The sequence below is a fragment of the Coregonus lavaretus genome, assembly GCF_964263955.1.
Source record: "Coregonus lavaretus genome assembly, chromosome: 31".
Taxonomy (NCBI): domain Eukaryota; kingdom Metazoa; phylum Chordata; class Actinopteri; order Salmoniformes; family Salmonidae; genus Coregonus; species Coregonus lavaretus.
In genome coordinates, this window is record NC_140018.1 from 1953343 (window position 1) to 1973270 (window position 19928).

The following is a 19928-nucleotide window of genomic DNA, read 5'->3' on the forward strand; positions in this document are numbered from 1 at the left end:
ATTCAGATTTTGAAATGACTCCTGGTTTGGAAGCGGGCCATGCTTTTCCCCTGAGACATGGTGGCACAAAAATAATCTGACATCACTGTCTGTCGGGGTATTAAAAACATGTAGATGAACCAACCGCAATTGGGCATTTCTGGGAGGAAGGAAGCTTCTTATTCGCTGTTCCATTTGTGGAGGACTAGAGTTTCTTATCACCATGCACATTGAGATTACTAGATTTACATAAAACACGGACGACAATGTGTCTCCGGCTCCGGGCTTGTTGTGGCCCGTGGTGTATTAACCAGTGACAGTATGGAACGCAGTATGCGCCATAGACATTTGATTACCCTTGAGGGTTGATTCCACCTTAAAAGTAATATGGTAGCTGTTATGATATATGACTTATCAGGGTAAGAACGGAAACTTTGGTTCATTGTGATACTTATAAATGTATCCTTTAAACAGAGAGTATAGGGAGAACTGCATGTATGTTCATCTCAGAAGCCAAATAGAATAATGTAAATATTTGGTACAAAATGAAGGAAAACATATTAGGGAAAGATTATGTGGGATTTGATGTGTTTTGTTGTGTTCATGCTCACTCTATTCATGTGTAAATACGTGTTTTGTTTTATTTGAGTGGGTCAGTTCCACCTGTGCACTAAATGTACAGTGACAATAAAATCACATGGGTTATTCATCTCACAGCGTTGTTGTTGTTTTTGGTTTTACCGTTCTGTCGCAATATTTCAGAAAAATACAAGTTCTTGAAATATTCTAACAGGTCACCTTTTGAGGCTAGCCTGGGTAACAGTCTTGTAGCTAACATTCCACTCCTGTCTTTGGCTAATAACAGGAGTGGAATGTTAGCTATAAAGACTGGTACCCAGGCTGTTTTGAGGCCAGTGTCACAATGAAAGGGCAACTTTGGCAATAGCGGTAGTGATAGTAGTGATAGTAGTGATAGTAGTGATAGTAGAGATAGTAGAGATAGTAGAGATAGTTGTGATAGTAGAGATAGTAGTGATAGTAGTGATAGTAGTGATAGTAGAGATAGTAGTGATAGTAGAGATAGTAGTGATAGTAGTGATAGTAGAGATAGTAGAGATAGTAGAGATAGTAGTGATAGTAGTGATAGTAGTGATAGTAGAGATAGTAGAGATAGTAGTGATAGTAGAGATAGTAGTGATAGTAGTGATAGTAGTGATAGTAGAGATAGTAGTGATAGTAGTGATAGTAGAGATAGTAGGGATAGTAGTGATAGTAGTGATAGTAGAGATAGTAGTGATAGTAGGGATAGTAGTGATAGTAGTGATATTAGAGATAGTAGTGATAGTAGAGATAGTAGTGATAGTAGAGATAGTAGTGATAGTAGAGATAGTAGTGATAGTAGAGATAGTAGAGATAGTAGAGATAGTAGTGATAGTAGTGATAGTAGTGATAGTAGTGATAGTAGTGATAGTAGAGGTAGTAGTGATAGTAGAGATAGTAGTGATAGTAGTGATAGTAGAGATAGTAGTGATAGTAGTGATAGTAGAGATAGTAGTGATAGTAGAGATAGTAGTGATAGTAGAGATAGTAGTGATAGTAGAGATAGTAGAGATAGTAGTGATAGTAGTGATAGTAGTGATAGTAGAGATAGTAGTGATAGTAGTGATAGTAGTGATAGTAGAGATAGTAGTGATAGTAGTGATAGTAGTGATAGTAGAGATAGTTGTGATAGTAGTGATAGTAGAGATAGTAGTGATAGTAGAGATAGTAGTGATCTTTTTACACCTGAGGAGAAACGACATAAATGAATGACAAAATAATCTCAATCTGCTGTTTGACAGAGATCCTTTTGCTTGGGATGTTGTGGATGATTTTGAGAAAGGGGGGTGAGGGCAGGGAAGTCGCTGTACGGCAAGTTGATTAAACGTGCCCCCATCTCTCCCCCCACTATCCCTCACCCCCTCACTCACACACACACAACCCCACCATCCCCCACATTGACTAAGCCTAAAAGCCTGAAAGCCAGACGCTAAATGAATTGACTTCTGCTGGATTGAACCACAAAGGAAGTGAATGTGTCATCGGTTGGATGTGCTTTCAAGTCTTTATGTTGTGGATAGCTACCCCAAGGTCAAGCGGGACACTGTGTTGACAGGGGGGGGGACAGCCACGCAGCCGACCGGCTGACAGTTAGGGGGGGGGGGGATTACAGCCACGCAGCCGACCGGCTGACAGTTAGGGGGGGGGACAGCCACGCAGCCGACCGGCTGACAGTTAGGGGGGGGGGGGGGGGGATTACACCCCAAGGCGCTGTCCTTCCAGCTCCCAGACAGACGCAGAATTGACCGCCAAGCGTTTCCTTTCACTGTTCATTTAACGTTATATTCTTCGTGAGATGTATAGGGAAAAGGGGTTAGTAGGGGGGAGGGGTAGCCTGCCTGCCCTTGTCAACCAACTATTCCCTCCAGGCCCAATTGACCTGTGGTGACTTGTCATTGTGTCATTGACCTGACAGGGCATTTCCATTTTTTAAATGTAACCTTTAATTTTACTAGGCAAGTCAATTAGGAACAAATTCTTATTTACAATGTCGTTATACCAACAGGCAAAAGGCCTCCTGCAGGGGAAGGGGCCTGGGAATAAAAATAAAAATATAGGACAAAACTCACATCACCACAAAAGAAACACCACACCACTACATAAAGAGGGACACCACAACACTACATAAAGAGAGACACCACAACACTACATAAAGAGAGACACCACAACACTACATAAAGAGAGACACCACACCACTACATAAAGAGAGACACCACACCACTACATAAAGAGAGACACCACACCACTACATAAAGAGAGACACCACAACACTACATAAAGAGAGACACCACAACACTACATAAAGAGAGACACCACAACACTACATAAAGAGAGACACCACAACACTACATAAAGAGAGACACCACAACACTACATAAAGAGAGACGCCACAACACTACATAAAGAGAGACACCACAACACTACATAAAGAGAGACACCACAACACTACATAAAGAGACACCACAACAAGAGAGACACCACAACACTACATAAAGAGAGACACCACAACACTACATAAAGAGAGACACCACAACACTACATAAAGAGAGACACCACAACACTACATAAAGAGAGACACCACAACACTACATAAAGAGAGACACCACAACACTACATAAAGAGAGACACCACAACACTACATAAAGAGACACCACAACACTACATAAAGAGAGACACCACAACACTACATAAAGAGAGACACCACGACACTACATAAAGAGAGACACCACGACACTACATAAAGAGAGACACCACAACACTACATAAAGAGAGACACCACACCACTACATAAAGAGACACCACAACACTACATAAAGAGACACCACAACACTACATAAAGAGAGACACCACAACACTACATAAAGAGAGACACCACAACACTACATAAAGAGAGACACCACAACACTACATAAAGAGAGACACCACAACACTACATAAAGAGACACCACAACACTACATAAAGAGAGACACCACAACACTACATAAAGAGAGACACCACAACACTACATAAAGAGAGACACCACAACACTACATAAAGAGAGACACCACAACACTACATAAAGAGAGACACCACACCACCACATAAAGAGACACCACAACACTACATAAAGAGACACCACAACATTACATAAAGAGAGACACCACAACACTACATAAAGAGAGACAACACTACATAAAGAGACACCACAACACTACATAAAGAGACACCACAACATTACATAAAGAGAGACACCACAACACTACATAAAGAGACACCACAACACTACATAAAGAGACACCACAACACTACATAAAGAGAGACACCACAACATTACATAAAGAGAGACACCACACCACTACATAAAGAGACACCACAACACTACATAAAGAGACACCACAACACTACATACAGAGAGACACCACAACACTACATAAAGAGAGACACCACAACATTACATAAAGAGACACCACAAAACTACATAAAGAGAGACACCACAACCCTACATAAAGAGAGACACCACAACACTACATAAAGAGACACCACAACACTACATAAAGAGAGACACCACAACACTACATAAAGAGAGACACCACAACACTACATAAAGAGAGACACCACAACACTACATAAAGAGACCTAAGACAACAACACAACATGGCAGCAACACATGACAACAACATAACATGGCAGTAACACATGACAACACAGCATGGTAGCAACACAACATGACAACAACACAACATGGCAGCAACACATGACAACACAACATGGTAGCAAACCAACATGACAACAACACGGTAGCAACACAACATGGCAGCAACACATGACAACACAACATGGTAGCAAAACAACATGGTAGCAACACAACATGACAACAACACAACATGATACCAATACAACATGGTAGCAACACAACATGGTAGCAACACAACATGACAACAACCCAATGTGATAACAACACAACATGGTAGCAACACAACATGACAACAACACAACATAACAACAACACAACATGGTAGCAACACAACATGGTAGCAACACAACATGACAACAACACAACATGATGACAACACAACATGGTAGCAACACAACATCACAACAACACAACATGACAACAACACAACATGGTAGCAACACAACATGGTAGCAACACAACGTGACAACAACACAACATGGTAGCAACACAACAGATATTTGCCATATCTTCAATTTAAGCCTACTAGAAAGTGTGTGTCCTCAAGCCTGGAGGGAAGCAAAAGTTATTTCCCTACCTAAGAATAGTAAAGCCCCATTTACTGGCTCAAATAGCCAACCAATCAGCCTGTTACCAACCCTTAGTAAACTTTTGGAAAGAATGGTGTTCGACCAGATACAATGCTATTTTACAGTAAACAAATTGACAACAGACTTTCAGCACGCTCATAGGGAAGGACATTGAACAAGCACAGCACTTACACAAATGGCTGATGATTGGCTGAGAGAAATCGATGAAAATAAGATTGTGGGGGCTGTTTTGTTAGAGTTCAGTGCGGCTTTTGACATTATCAATCATAGTCTGTTGCTGGAAAAACGTGCGTGTTATGGCTTTACACCCCCTGCTAAATTGTGGATAAAGAGTTACCTGTCTAAGAGAACACAGAGGGTGTAATGAGTATCTAACAAATCCTGGTAGAATCAGGAATTCCCCAGGGCAGCTGTCTAGGCCCCTTACTTTTTTAAATCTTTACTAATGACATGCCACTGGCTTTGAGTAAAGCCAGTGTGTCTACAGTGGCTTGAGAAAGTATTCACCCCCCTTGGCATTTTTCCTATTTTGTTGCCTTACAACCTGGAATTAAAATGCATTTTGGGGGGGGTTGTATCATTTCATTTACACAACAAGCCTACCACCAATTTTTTCTTGTGAAACAAACAGGAAATGAGACAAAAAAACAGAAAACTTGAGTGTGCATAACTATTCACCCCCCAAAGTCAATACTTTGTAGAGCCACCTCAAAATCTCTGGAAGACTGGAACAGGTTTCCCTTAAGAATTTCCTTGTATTTAGCGCCATCCATCATTCCTTCAATTCTGACCAGTTTCCCAGTCCTTTCTGATGAAAAACATCCCCACAGCATGATGCTGCCACCACCATGCTTCACTATGGGGATGGTGTTCTCGGGGTGATGAGAGGTGTAGAGTTTGCGCCAGACATAGCGTTTTCCTTGATGGCCAAAAAGTTCAATTTTAGTCTCTTTGGTCTCTTTGTTGCCTCTCTGATTAATGCCCTCCTTGCCTGGTCTGTGAGTTTTGGTGGGCGGCCCTCTCTTGGCAGGTTTGTTGTGGTGCCATATTCTTTCAATTTTTTTAATAATGGATTTAAAGGTGCTCTGTCGGATGTTCAAAGTGTCGGATATTTTTTTAGAACCCAACCCTGATCTGTACTTCTCCACAACTTTGTCCCTGACCTGTTTGGAGAGCTCCTTGGTCTTCATGGACCGCTTGCTTGGTGGTGCCCCTTGCTTAGTGGTGTTGCAGACCTTTCAGAACAGGTGTGTATATATACTGAGATCATGTGACAGATCATGTGACACTTAGATTGCACACAGGTGGACTTTATTAACTAATTATGTGACTTCTGAAGGTAGTTGGTTGCACCAGATCTTATTTAGGGGCTTCATAGCAAAGGGGGTGAATACATATGCACACACCACTTTTCCGTTATTTATTTTTTTTGAATTTTCTGAAACAAGTTATTTTTTTCATTTCACTTCACCAATTTGGACTATTTTGTGTATGTCCATTACATGTAACATATGCACTATACACACACGTACACATGGATTTTGTAGTTGTAGTTGTAGATATGTGGTAGTAGAGTAGGGGCCTGAGGGCACACACTTAAAATGTTGTGAAATCTGTTATGAATGTATTATAATGTTTTTAAAATGTATAACTGCCTTAATTTGTAAAAATGTATAACTGACTTAGCAGCAGCTAGTGGAGATCCATAATAAATACAAATAAAAATACAAATGACAACAACCCAGTAGCAGCACAACATGGTAGCAGCACAACATGGTAGCAGCACAACATGGTAGCAGCGCAACATGGTAGCAGCACAACATGGTAGCAGCACAACATGGTAGCAGCACAACATGGTAGCAGCACAACATAGTAGCAGAATAAACATAGTAGCAGCACAACATGGTAGCAGCACAATCATGGTACAAACATTATTGGGAACAGACAACAGCACAAAGGGCAAGAAGGTAGAGACAACAATACATCACACGAAGCAGCCACAACTGTCAGTAAGAGAGTCCATGATTGAGTCTTTCAATGAAGAGATGGAGATAAAACTGTCCAGTTTGAGTGTTTTTTGCCGCTCGTTCCAGTCGCTAGCTGCAGCAAACTGAGAAGAGGAGCGACCCAGGGATGTGTGTGCTTTGGGGACCTTTAAAAAAATGTGACTGGCAGAACGGGAGTTGTATGTGGAGGATGAGGGCTGCAGTAGGTATCTCAGATAGGGGGGAGTGAGGCCTAAGAGGGTTTTATAAATAAGCATCAAGTAGTGGGTCTTGCGCCGAGGAGTATAGAGTGCAGTGATGTGTCCTATAAGGAGCATTGGTGGCAAATCTGATGGCTGAATGGTAAAGTACATCTAGTCTCTTGAGAGCACCCTTACCTGCCGATCTATAAATTACGTCTCCGTAATCTAGCATGAGTAGGATGGTCATCTGAATCAGGGTTAGTTTGGCAGCTGGGGTGAAAGAGGAACGATTACTACAGAGGAAACCAAGTCTAGATTTAATCTTAGCCTGCAGCTTGGATATGTCCCGAGACATATCCGAACCACATGACCTTTGTTTTGGAGGTGTTCGGAGAGAGAGCTTCCTACTGCCTGAGCTATGTTGTTGATGTAAATTGAGAAGAGCATGGGGCCTAGGATCGAGCCTTGGGGTAATAATAATGGCTGCCATTTTAAGGGCTCCGAACCAACTGTGCTTTTTTGTGTGTTTTTCCGCATTGTTTGTAACTTATTTTGTACATATGTCACACCAGCCTTCGCTTTGGCTCCCCCTCCTGTCCAGCTCAGGCGTTCGCCGTCGCCGGCCTTCTAGCTGCTGCCGAACCTGCTGCTGGCAAACGCCCTTCACTCATCAACCCCCGGACTTGTCTCGTCATCATTACACACACCTGGTTCCAATCCCCACTCTATCACTGTATATATACTCCCTCTGTCATTTGTCTTTGTCAGTCATTGTATATGTTGCTTGTTTTCCTGAGACGAATCTCTCCTATTATTTCCTGAGTACTTTATATTTTGCACTGTGGGTTTCGTCCCGCTTTAAGCTATGGTGCTTTAATAAATTCAGTAGTTCTAAACCTGTGACTGCCTCCTGCCTACTCCTCTCTACACTTGTGACAACATAATGTTGCTGCTACCGTCTCTTATGACCAAAAAGAGCTTCTGGACATCAGAACAGCGATTACTCACCTCAAACTGGACAAAGATTTTTTCTTTAATGAGTCCGACGCGAAGGATATACTGTTTCTCCGAGGCCAGCCCCAAATCTCCGTCATTCGCGTGAAGAAAAGACGGAAGAACAGGGGGTGGAGATCGGGGTGCCTTGTGAGAATTAATTGGCGAGTGGGTAACCCGCCTCTACCATCCGTTCTATTGGCCAACATGCAATCACTGGAGAATAAACTGGATGATCTCCGTTCGAGACTATCCTACTAACGGGACATTCAAAACGGTAAAATCGTATGTTTCACAGAGTCGTGACTGACAACACGGAAAATATACAGTTGGCTGGGTTTTCCGTGCATCGGCAGGACAGAACTGCTACGTCCGGTAAGACGAGGGGTGGTGGTGTGTGTCTATTTGTCAATAACAGCTGGTGCGCAATTTCTAATATTAAGGAAGTCTTGAGGTATTGCTCGCTTGAGGTAGACTACCTCATGATAAGCTGTAGACCACACTATCTACCAAGAGAGTTTTCAGCTATATTTTTCGTAGCCGTCTATTTACCACCACAAACCGATGCTGGCACTAAGACCACACTCAACGAGCTGTATAAGGCCATAAGCAAACAAGAAAATGCTCATCCAGAAGTGGCGCTCCTAGAGGCCGGGGACACTAATGCAGGCAAACTTAATTCAGTTTTACCTCATTTCTACCAGCATGTCACATGTGCAACCAGAGGGAAAAAAACTCTAGACCACCTTTACTCCACACACAGAGACGTATACAAAGCTTTCCCTCGCCCTCCATTTGGCAAATTTGACCATAATTATATCCTCCTGATTCCTACTTACAAGCAAAAACTAAAGCAGGAAGTACCAGTGACTCGCTCAATACGGAAGTGTTCAGAAGACGCGGATGCTACGCTACAGGACTGTATTGCTAGCACAGACTGGAATATGTTCCGGGATTCATCCAATGGCATTGAGTATACCACCTCAGTCACCGACTTCATCAATAAGTGCATCGATGACGTCGTCCCCACAATGACCGTACGTACATATCCCAACCAGAAGCCATGGATTACCGGCAACATCCACACCGAGCTAAAGGCTGAAGCTACCGCTTTCAAGGAGCGGGACACTAATCTGGACGCTTATAAGATATCCCTCTATGCCCTCAGACAAACCATCAAATAGGCAAAGCGTCAATACAGGACTAAGATTGAATCCTACGACACCGGCTCTAACGCTCGTCGGATGTGGCAAGGCTTGCAAACTATTACAGACTACAAAGGGAAAGCCGCGAGCTGCCCAGTAATGCCAGCCTACCAGACAGGCTAAATGCCTTTTATGCTTGCTTCAAGGCAAGCAACACTGAAGCATGCATGAGAGCACCAGCTGTTCCGGACGACTGTGTGATCACGCTTTCCGTAGCCGATGTGAGCAAGATCTTTAAACATGTCAACATTCACAAGGCCGCGGGGCCAGATGGATTACCAGGACGTGTACGCAGTGAATGCGCGGACCAACTGGCAAGTGTCTTCACTGACATGGCTCACATCAACACCATCATCTCGGAAACACCTATGTGAGAATACTGTTCATTGACTACAGCTCAGCGTTCAACAACATAGTGCCCACAAAGCTCATCACTAAGCTAAGGACCCTGGGACTAAACAACTCCCTCTGCAACTGGATCCTGGACTTCCTGACGTGCCTCCCCAGGTGGTAAGGGTAGGCAACAACACATCTGCCACGCTGATCCTCAACACGGGGGCCCCTCAGGGGTGCGTGATTAGTCCCCTCTTGTACTCCCTGTTCACCCATGAATGCATGGCCAGGCATGACTCCAACACCATCATTAAGTTTGCCGACGACACAACAGTGATAGGCCTGATCAATGACAACGATGAGACAACCTATAGGGAGGAGGTCAGAGACCTGGCCGTGTGGTGCCAGGACAACAACCTCTCCCTCAATGTGAGTAAGACAAAGGAGCTGATCGTGGACTACAGGAAAAGGAGGGCCGAACACACCCCCATTCACATTGACGGGACTGTAGTGGAGCGGGTCGAGAGTTTCAAGTTCCTTGGTGTCCACATCACCAACAAACAATCATGGTCCAAACACACCAAGACAGTCATGAAGAGGGCACAACAATGCATTTTCCCCCTCAGGAGACTGAAAAGATTTGGCATGTGTCCCCAGATCCTCAAAAGGTTCTACAGCTGCCCCATCGAGAGCATCGTGACCTGTTGCATCACTGCCTGGTATGGCAACTGCTCAGCATCCGACCGTAAGGCGCTACAGAGGGTAGTGCGTACGGCCCAGTACATCACTGGGGCCAAGCTCCCTGCCATCCAGGACCTCTATACTAGGCGGTGTCAGAGGAAGGCTAAATAATTGTCAAAGACTCCAGTCACCCAAGTCATAGACTTTTCTCTCTGCTACTGCACGGCAAGCGGTACTGAAGCGCCAACTCTAGGTCCAAAAGGCTCATTAACAACTTCTACCCCCAAGCCATAAGAATGCTGAACAATTAATCAAATGGCTACCCGGACTATTTGCATTGACCCCCCCTTACACTGCTGCTACTCACTGTTTATTATCCATGCATAGTCACTTTACCCCTATCTACATGTACAAATTACCTCAACTAACTTGTACCCCCACACATTGACTTTGTACCGGTACCACCTGTATATTGCCTCGTTATTGTTATTGTTATTTTAAATTTATTTTTCACTTTTTTTTGGGGGGGGGGGGGGGTAGGCTCTTCATTGTCTGCACCACTTTCAATCCCCCATGTGTTTTTTTTTCTCGCAAATATATACAGTGAGGGAAAAAAGTATTTGATCCCCTGCTGATTTTGTACGTTTGCCCACTGACAAAGACATGATCAGTCTATAATTTTTATGGTAGGTTTATTTGAACAGTGAGAGACAGAATAACAACAACAAAAATCCGTGTCAAAAATGTTAGAAATTGATTTGCTTTTTATTGAGGGAAATAAGTATTTGACACCCTCTCAATCAGAAAGATTTCTGGCTCCCAGGTGTCTTTTATACAGGTAATGAGCTGAGATTAGGAGCACACTCTTAAAGGGAGTGCTCCTAATCTCAGCTTGTTACCTGTATAAAAGACACCTGTCCACAGAAGCAATCAATCAATCAGATTCCAAACTCTCCACCATGGCCAAGACCAAAGAGCTCTCCAAGGATGTCAGGCACAAGATTGTAGAACTACACAAGGCTAAAATGGGCTACAAGACCATCGCCAAGCAGCTTGGTAAGAAGGTGACAACAGTTGGTGCGATTATTCGCAAATGGAAGAAACACAAAATAACTGTCCATCTCCCTCGGCCTGGGGCTCCATGCAAGATCTCACCTCGTGGAGTTGCAATGATCATGAGAACGGTGAGGAATCAGCCCAGAACTACACAGGAGGATCTTGTCAATGATCTCAAGGCAGCTGGGACCATAGTCACCAAGAAAACAATTGGTAACATGCTACGCCGTGAAGGACTGAAATCCTGCAGCGCCCGCAAGGTCCCCCTGCTCAAGAAAGCACATATACAGGGCCATCTGTAGTTTGCCAATGAACATAATAATAATATGCCATTTAGCAGACGCTTTTATCCAAAGCGACTTACAGTCATGCGTGCATACATTTTTGTGTATGGGTGGTCCCGGGGATTGAACCCACTACCCTGGTGTTACGAGCACCGTGCTCTACCAGCTGAGCTACCGAGGACCACTCATTAAAATGCAAATCAATTTATAACATTTTTGACATGCGTTTTTCTGGATTTTTGTTGTTGTTATTCTGTCTCTCACTGTTCAAATAAACCTACCATTAAAATTATAGACTGATCATGTCTTTGTCAGTGGGCAAACGTACAAAATCAGCAGGGGATCAAATACTTTTTTCCCTCACTGTAGACCAGGTGAGAGAGAGAGAGGAGTGAGTGGAGGATATTGTCATAGGATGGGATAACTTCAATATGCTCAGTGTATAAATTAGAGGAGGAGGTCATGATTTAGGTCTTCCAGCGTTGAGGGCGTCTACATGACCAAAAGTATGTGGACACCTGCTCCTCGAACATCTGATTCCAAAATCATGGGTATTCATATGGAGTTGGTCCCGCCCTTTGCCTCTATCAGTGGTGGGAAAAGTACCCAATTGTCATACTTGAGTAAAAGTATAGATACCTTAATAGAAAGTTACTCAAGTAAAAGTGAAAGTCAGCCAGTAAAATACTATTTGAGTAAAAGTCTAAAAGTATTTGGTTTTAAATATACTTAAGTATCAAAAGTAAATGTAATTGCTAAAATAAACTTAAGTATCAAAAGTAAAAGTAAAAGTATAAATCACTTAAAATTCCTTATACTAAGCAAAGCAGACGGCACCATTTTCTTGTTTTGAAAATTTACGGATAGCCAGGGGCACACTCCAACACTCAGAGATTATTTACAAAATATGCATTTGTGTTTAGTGAGTCCGCCAGATCAGAGGCAGTAGGGATGACCACGTGTTCTCTTGATAAGTGCGTGAATTTGACCATTTCCTTGTCCTGCTAAGCATTCAAAATGTAACGAGTACTTTTGGTTATCAGGGAAAATGTATGGAGTAAAAAGTACAATATTTTCTTTAGGAATGTAGTGAAGTAAAAGTAAAAGTTGTAAAAAATAGAAATACTAAAGTAAAGTACAGATACCCCAAAAAAACTACTTAAGTAGTACTTTAAAGTATTTTTACTTAAGTACTTTACACCACTGGTCTCTATAACAGCCTCCACTCTTCTGGGAAGGCTTTCCACTAGATGTTGGAACATTGCTGCGGGGACTTGCTTCCATTCAGCCACAAGAGCATTAGTGAGGTCGGGTACTGATGTTGGGCGATTAGACCTGGTTTGCAGATGCCATTCCAATTCATCCCAAAGATGTTCGATGGGGTTGAGGTCAGGACTCTGTGCAGGCCAGTCAAGTTCTTTCACACCGATCTCGACAAACAATTTCTGTATGGACCTCGCTTTGTGCACGGGGGCATTGTAATGCTGAAACATTGCGCATGGTGATCTTAGGCTTGTGTGAGGCTGCTCGGCCATGGAAACCCATTTCATGAAGCTCCCGACTAACAGTTCTTGCGCTGACGTTGCTTCCAGAGGCAGTTTCGTACTCGGTAGTGAGTGTTGCAACCGAGGACAGACGATTTTTACCCGCTACGCGCTTCAGCACTCGCCGGTCCCGTTCTGTGAGCTTGCGTGGCTGAGCCGTTGTTGCTCCAAGACGTTTCCACTTCACAATAACAGCACTTACAGTTGACCGGGGCAGCTCTAGCAGGGCAGAAATCTGACAAACGGACTTGTTGGAAAGGTGGCATGAGTCACTGAGCTCTTCGGTAAGGCCATTCTACTGCCAATGTTTGTCTATGGAGATTGCATGGCTGTGTGCTCAAATTTATACACCTGTCAGCAACGGCTGTGGCTGAAATTGCCAAATCCACTAATTTGAAGGGGTGCACATACTTTTTTATAGATAGTGTACCTTAACATGATAGATAGTGTTTTCCTCTCCTCTCCCTCTCCCCTTCTCCTCTCCTCTCCTCTCCCTCTCCCCTTCTCCTCTCCTCTCCTCTCCCTCTCCCCTTCTCCTCTCCTCTCCTCTCCTCTCCTCTCCTCTCCTCTCCTCTCCTCTCCTCTCCTCTCCTCTCCTCTCCTCTCCTCTCCTCTCCTCTCCTCTCCTCTCCTCTCCTCTCCTCTCCTCTCCTCTCCTCTCCTCTCCTCTCCTCTCCCTCTCCCCTTCTCCTCTCCTCTCCTCTCCTCTCCTCTACTCTCCCTCTCACCTTCTCCTCTCCTCTCCTCTCCCTCTCCACCTATCCCTCTCCTCCACTCTGCTGGCCGTCTCAAGGACAGGTAAGGGTGCCTTTCCCCGTCTACCTCTCTCGCTTATTCTTTCTCTACCCCCCCCCCCCCCCCCCCCTGCTCCCCTCTCCATCTCCTTCCCCTCCATCCCTCTCCCCTCTCCATCTCACTCCCCTCCATCCCCTCCCCTTCTCCCTGTCCCTCTGAAGTGAGTGCCATCTATAGTTCACTGGAAGTACTGACTCTGGAGAAAGCTGGGAGAAGAGGACTCTGGTATTCCTAAATGTATTTACGATTTTACAACTATCGCTTTACCACAGGACGTGTAGAAGGGAACAGCTGTAGACTGACTCACAACAGCTGCAAACAACCTACCCATGACATTACACATTACATCTGTCCTGCAGACAGTCCTGTTGTCTTGGTCTAGTGTAGATTACCCTGCAGACAGTCCTGTTGTCTTGGTCTAGTGTAGATTACCCTGCAGACAGTCCTGTTGTCTTGGTCTTAGTGTAGATTACCCTGCAGACAGTCCTGTTGTCTTGGTCTTAGTGTAGATTACCCTGCAGACAGTCCTGTTGTACTGGTTTTAGTGCACTATGTAGGGAATAGGGTGCCATTTGGAACGCAATCGGAGTGAAGAATATGTTTCAGCCCCAGGGGAAATGGCTGCTCAGAGACGACTATATTTTGTCTCCAGGGACCTGACAGCTGCTTAAATCCACATAGATACAGCAGGCCCTCACTGGCCCAGACAGGCATTGATAACAGGCATGAGGATATCTGAAATAAAAGACAAATAAATTAACTACTAGTCAAATCACAATTGATTTAAAGTGCATTTAACAATGTCAGTGTGTGTGTGTGTGTGTGTTTGTGTGTGTGTGTGGTTAGGGATGGGATGCAGCCTTTCCTAGGACAGTGCTGAAACAGGGAGAAGGTTTCTGATTGGTTACCCTAGTGCTAGCCAGCTTCCCCTTCTTTTGCATTGGACCCCAGTCAAGGCTTTAACAGTCAGACCTGCTGTTATTCCCTCATACATATAGTCAATGGCTGCTGCCAATGTGTTGAGCGGGTACTCAATGGGGATGGTCACTTCCTCATCAATGACAGCTTGAAAACATACACACTCTAGTGGCTTCAACCAGAGGTCCACAGTTTCGTATGGGGGGGGTTGGTAGGAAAACCAGTTAACCCAGTTACCTGACTGCAACACTTGTTCTGTGTTCCATTGAATTGGCACTAGCCTGATCTGTGTTCCGTTGAATTGGCACTAGCCTGATCTGTGTTCCGTTGAATTGGCACTAGCCTGATCTGTGTTCCGTTGAATTGGCACTAGCCTGATCTGTGTTCCGTTGAATTGGCACTAGCCTGATCTGTGTTCCGTTGAATTGGCACTAGCCTGATCTGTGTTCCGTTGAATTGGCACTAGCCTGATCTGTGTTCCAACAGAGAACATATTGAAATAACATACTGTAAGGCCAACAGGATAGATTTCTCCAGTGGAGTTCTTCTTCTATGCTTCATCATCATCATCATCATCATCATCATCGGCCTCTCCCTCCTTTCAGCCATGCACAACAACAACAACAACAACAACAACAACAACAACAACAACAACAACAACAGGCTTGCCAATGCCACCTCTCTGAGTGTGTCAGTCGTCCTTGTGTCTCAATTACACTACGTTTCTTGGTGTGACAGGTGTTCTGTACCTCCGCAATTACTTTTCAATTAAGCAACGATGAGCGTTTGTCATCGAGCGTAGCCCGGCGTTATTTTACAGCCCCAGTGTCTTAGTCCATTAGTGACGGTGTGTGTGTGTTGTGTGTGTGTGTGTGTGTGTGTCTCCTGAGGAGAGAGAGAGGAGGAGAGATAGCAGCCAGCGCCTCCACTTAATGGAGTGAGAAAATAAAAGCGATTAACGCTACATTAACATTGTGCTAATAAGGCTGTGTGCTGCAGAGGGCTGTGTGTGGCAATAGGACTACAGCAGTTGTTGGGAAAGAGAGATGGCTAGAAACACAACCCTTATGCCGTAGCCCCTACCCTCATGGCACTTGTTGAGAGCTGCAAGGACTGGATACCTACCTTATATGCAAGTGGCGCAGTGGTCTAAGGCACAGCATCGCAGTGCTAGCTGTGCCACCAGAGATCCTGGTTCGAATCCAGGCTCTGTCGTAGCTGGCCGCGACCGGGAGACCCGTGGGGCGGCGCACAATTGGCCCAGGGTAGGGGAGGGAATGGCCGGCAGGGATGTAGCTCGGTTGGTAGAGCATGGTGTTTGCAACATCAGGGTTGTGGGTTCAATTCCCACGGGGGGCCAGTATGAAAATATATATATATATATATGCACTCACTAACTGTAAGTCACTCTGGGTAAGAGCGTCTGCTAAAATGACTAAAATGTAAAAATGTAATCCACCATGCCTAAAGGCTTTAGCATGGCTCAGTTCGGCTGACGCCTAGACAAGCTCGGCTAGGTGAACCGAACGAGTGTGCTCGCATAAAAGACCATTACGAGAAAAAAGCAGCATGTTTGTCCATTTTGAGACGCCATAGCCAGCATACACTTCCTCAAAACAGTCAGAATTAATCTAAGATAACTCAAGAAATCTGTCATTAATTTTGACGTTTTTGCTGAGGAGATCTTTAGTCGTGCTATTTTGCATCTGACTAGGATGTTTGGTGGAGTATTTCTCAAGTCAAAATAATTAGCATGAGGACGAGTCGTCTCTAGTTGAACGACAACAGGCACTTCACTGAAGAATAATATAATGCCATTTAGCAGACGCTTTTATCCAAAGCGACTTACAGTCATGTGTGCGTACATTTTTACGTATGGGTGGTCCCGGGGATCGAACCCACTACCCTGGGCGTTACAAGCGCCATGCTCTACCAATTGAGCTACAGAGGACCACATTGAGCTACAGAGAACTGTTGACCAATCAGCGACGAGGGGGTGTAGACTTCGGCTACCGACTTCAGCTTGCCTCGAGAAAGAAATTCTAAAACGTCACAGAATATTGTCATAATATATATGCACGAACTGTTACAAACTGTTTCAGCTGGGAAGCATGCGGACACCTTAAGAGGACTGCAAGGACAGGACTACATCAAGCTACACCCAACACCTTTCAGCGATGCACATCAAGCTACACCCAACACCCTTCAGCGATGCACATCAAGCTACACCCAACACCCTTCAGCGATGCACATCAAGCTACACCCAACACCCTTCAGTGATGCACATCAAACTACACCCAACACCCTTCAGTGATGCACATCAAGCTACACCCAACACCCTTCAGTGATGCACATCAAACTACACCCAACACCCTTCAGTGATGCACATCAAACTACACCCAACACCCTTCAGTGATGCACATCAAGCTACACCCAACACCCTTCAGCGATGCACATCAAGCTACACCCAACACCTTTCAGCGATGCACATCAAGCTACACCCAACACCCTTCAGTGATGCACATCAAACTACACCCAACACCCTTCAGCGACGCACATCAAGCTACACCCAACACCCTTCAGTGATGCACATCAAACTACACCCAACACCTTTCAGCGATGCACATCAAGCTACACCCAACACCCTTCAGTGATGCACATCAAACTACACCCAACACCCTTCAGCGATGCACATCAAGCTACACCCAACACCTTTCAGCGATGCACATCAAGCTACACCCAACACCCTTCAGCGATGCACATCAAGCTACACCCAACACCTTTCAGCGATGCATATCAAGCTACACCAAACACCCTTCAGCAATGCACATCAAGCTACACCAAACACCCTTCAGCGATGCACATCAAGCTACACCCAACACCCTTCAGCGATGCACATCAAACTACACCCAACACCCTTCAGTGATGCACATCAAACTACACCCAACACCCTTCAGCGATGCACATCAAACTACACCCAACACCCTTCAGCGATGCACATCAAGCTACACCCAACACCCTTCAGCGATGCACATCAAGCTACACCCAACACCCTTCAGTGATGCACATCAAGCTACACCCAACACCCTTCAGTGATGCACATCAAGCTACGCCCAACACCCTTCAGTGATGCACATCAAACTACACCCAACACCCTTCAGCGATGCACATCAAGCTACACCCAACACCCTTCAGCGATGCACATCAAGCTACACCCAACACCCTTCAGTGATGCACATCAAACTACACCCAACACCCTTCAGTGATGCACATCAAACTACACCCAACACCCTTCAGTGATGCACATCAAGCTACACCCAACACCCTTCAGCGATGCACATCAAACTACACCCAACACCCTTCAGTGATGCACATCAAACTACACCCAACACCCTTCAGTGATGCACATCAAGCTACACCCAACACCCTTCAGCGATGCACATCAAGCTACACCCAACACCTTTCAGCGATGCACATCAAGCTACACCCAACACCCTTCAGTGATGCACATCAAACTACACCCAACACCCTTCAGCGATGCACATCAAGCTACACCCAACACCCTTCAGCGATGCACATCAAGCTACACCCAACACCCTTCAGCGATGCACATCAAGCTACACCCAACACCTTTCAGCGATGCACATCAAGCTACACCAAACACCCTTCAGCAATGCACATCAAGCTACACCAAACACCCTTCAGCGATGCACATCAAGCTACACCCAACACCCTTCAGCGATGCACATCAAACTACACCCAACACCTTTCAGCGATGCACATCAAGCTACACCCAACACCCTTCAGCGATGCACATCAAGCTACACCCAACACCCTTCAGCGATGCACATCAAGCTACACCCAACACCCTTCAGTGATGCACATCAAGCTACACCCAACACCCTTCAGCGATGCACATCAAACTACACCCAACACCCTTCAGCGATGCACATCAAGCTACACCCAACACCCTTCAGCGATGCACATCAAGCTACACCCAACACCCTTCAGCGATGCACATCAAGCTACACCCAACACCCTTCAGTGATGCACATCAAGCTACACCCAACACCCTTCAGCGATGCACATCAAACTACACCCAACACCCTTCAGCGATGCACATCAAGCTACACCCAACACCCTTCAGCGATGCACATCAAGCTACACCCAACACCCTTCAGCGATGCACATCAAGCTACACCCAACACCCTTCAGCGATGCACATCAAGCTACACCCAACACCCTTCAGCGATGCACATCAAGCTACACCCAACACCCTTCAGCGATGCACATCAAGCTACACCCAACACGTTTCAGTGATGCACATCAAGCTACACCCAACACCCTTCAGCGATGCACATCAAACTACACCCAACACCTTTCAGTGATGCACATCAAGCTACACCCAACACCCTTCAGCGATGCACATCAAGCTACACCCAACACCCTTCAGTGATGCACATCAAGCTACACCCAACACCTTTCAGTGATGCACATCAAGCTACACCCAACACCTTTCAGTGATGCACATCAAGCTACACCCAACACCCTTCAGTGATGCACATCAAGCTACACCCAACACCCTTCAGCGATGCACATCAAGCTACACCCAACACCCTTCAGCGATGCACATCAAGCTACACCCAACACCCTTCAGCGATGCACATCAAACTACACCCAACACCCTTCAGTGATGCACATCAAACTACACCCAACACCCTTCAGCGATGCACATCAAACTACACCCAACACCTTTCAGCGATGCACATCAAGCTACACCCAACACCCTTCAGCGATGCACATCAAACTACACCCAACACCCTTCAGTGATGCACATCAAACTACACCCAACACCCTTCAGCGATGCACATCAAACTACACCCAACACCTTTCAGCGATGCACATCAAGCTACACCCAACACCCTTCAGCGATGCACATCAAACTACACCCAACACCTTTCAGCGATGCACATCAAGCTACACCCAACACCCTTCAGCGATGCACATCAAGCTACACCCAACACCCTTCAGCGATGCACATCAAGCTACACCCAACACCCTTCAGCGATGCACATCAAACTACACCCA